Genomic DNA, 2731 nt, shown 5'->3' on the forward strand with positions numbered 1-2731 from the left:
ACTACCTTTAATAACTTTTTGAGATCGGTATTTAATATCATACTCAGATAATAACATCTACCAACAAGATATCAACCAGGTAGTATGATTCAACATATACTGGCGCAGCCGCTTAGCAGCCCAAGCCAGTGCATAACATGTTTTCTCAAGCATGGAATACCGAGTCTCACAATCTGTGAACTTCTTACTGAGGTAGTAAATTGTATATTCTTTCTTCCCTGACTCATCTTACTGACCAAGAAAACAACCCATACTCTCTTCTAGCACAATCAAATACATGATAAATTATCCTCCTTCAATAGGCGGAGACAGAATCAGGGCTCAAGCAGATACTCTTTGATATTATCAAAAGCTTTCTGACAATCTTTGGTCCAATCACAAGATTGATCTTTCCGAAGAAGCTTGAATATAGGCGCACATGTGGCAGTCATATGCTATATAAATCTTGAGATATAGTTCAAGCGACCGAGAAAACCTCTGACTTGCTTCTCAGTTTTGGGCGTCGGCATTTCTTGTATTTCTTTGACCTTGGCAGGATCAACTTCAATACCCTTCTCGCTGTCAATAAAGCCCAACCAGAATGAACACCAAAAGTACACTTATTGGGATTTAACCAGAGTTTATATTTCCTCAAACGCTGGAATAACTTCAACAAATGTTCAACATGCTCTTCTTCACCCCTTGATTTAGCAATCATATCATCAACATAAACCTCAATCTCTTTATGCATCATATCATGAGAAAGAGTGGTCATAGCTCTCTAGTACATTGCACCAACATTCTTTAAACCGAAAGGCATCACTCTATAACAAAATGTTCCCCAGGGTGTAGTGAATGTGGTCTTATCCATATCTTAGGGTACCATCTTGATCTGATTATAACCGGAGAATCTATCCATAAACGAAAAGAATTTGAATTTAATTGTACTATCTACCAACATATCAATGCGTGGCAGAGGGAAATCATCTTTCAGACTAGATTTATTCAAATCTCTGTAATCAACACACATACAGACTTTTCTGTCTTTCTTAGGAACAGACACAATATTGGCCACCCACTGCGGATACTCGAAGGTAACAAGGAATCCAACATCAATTTGTTTCTGCACTTCCTCTTTAATCTTTACTGCCATATCAGGATGAGTTCTTCTTAACTTCTGCTAGACCGTCGGGCATTCTGGCTTCAAAGGCAATCTATGCTCCACAATATCATAATCTAAACCAGGCATATCTTGATAGGACCAAGAAAGCACATCAGAATATTCACTAGGAAGATCAATCAACCCCTTCTTAGCTTCTGGACACAGTTGAGACCCAATCTTGACTTCCTTCATATCATCATCGGAACCCAAGTGGACTAATTCAATCTTCTCCTCAAACAGTTGAATGGCTTTTTCCTCGTGCTCAAGCAAATAGGATAACTCATCAGATACTTCTTCATCATAAATCTCTTCCTTAACTTCAAACACAGGGAAATCAAAGTTTGGAGTGGGAGTAGGATCATTACATTCAATGGGTTTGAGAACCAACCTGCATAATTATTTGATATTTTGATTTTAGAGAAGTGGAGTGCAAACAAATATTATGCAGATGGAAAGGTTATTATTTGTTTATGCTTTTTGTGATTACCATTTTCAGAAAAAGCAAAAAGTAAAAATAAAACAGCATAGATATGGATGAATAAAATTGTATTTTATTGACGATAATAAGGAAAATGCCCAACAATGTTCACTTCTCCCTTAGGCATAGGAGAATGATTTTTCTTAAAATAGATGAAAACAAATTACTTAAAATAGTGCATAACAACAGGAACATCAACAACAATCCAGTTGTGGCAAGTCTGGTTATGAGCCACAAAGTTGGCGCAAGCCTCGTCTTCATCACCGTCTTCAATAACGGCAATTGAGTGTTGATCATGCTCATGAATGAACCCTCCACTACGGAAAACTGGTTGCATAACCTTGACATTGGCATTGAATGGCCCTTGCTGAAATCCTAGCCCTGCTCTGTTTTTATTCTTAACGACTTCTATAACACGACCCCACTTATCAATACTGCCAGCCTGAATAGCTTATTGCGTATCCTTTAAAGAAGACATGGGTGCCCCAACTTTCTTTAATTCATCAGCAATGGACAAATCTTGGAACAACGTTCCAACTTCCTCCTGAACATCAACATAAGTAAAAGATGAGAGATGGATCACCAACAATGCCTTCTCTCCACCAACAACGACAAGCTTGTCGTTCTTCACAAATTTCAGCTTTTGGTGCAGAGTAGACGTCACAGCTCCAACTTCATGAATCCATGGTCTTCCCAACAAACAACTGTAGGCCGGGTAATTATCCATTACTTGAAAAGTAATTTGGAAATCACTCGGACCTATCTTAATCGGAAGGTCCACTTCTCCAATGACAGTTTTACGAGAACCGTCAAATGCTTAACAACTACGCCATTATACCTCATCGAGGCGTCTTGATAGGAGAGTCTAGATAGAGTTGATTTTGACGACACATTCAACGATGAACCTGTGTCAACCAAAACATTGGACAAAGCGTCCTCCTTACAATTCATTGAAATATGGAGCGCCAAATTGTGATCCATGCCTTCCTCAGGAAGTTCTTCGTCACAGAAGCTCAGTTGTTACAAGAAGTGATGTTAGAAACAATGTGGTCAAACTTATCCACAGTAATGTCATGTTCAGAATTCATCAGCAATGACAGCACAAATATTTT

Source organism: Lathyrus oleraceus, chromosome 2 (assembly GCF_024323335.1).
Source record: "Lathyrus oleraceus cultivar Zhongwan6 chromosome 2, CAAS_Psat_ZW6_1.0, whole genome shotgun sequence".
Taxonomy (NCBI): domain Eukaryota; kingdom Viridiplantae; phylum Streptophyta; class Magnoliopsida; order Fabales; family Fabaceae; genus Lathyrus; species Lathyrus oleraceus.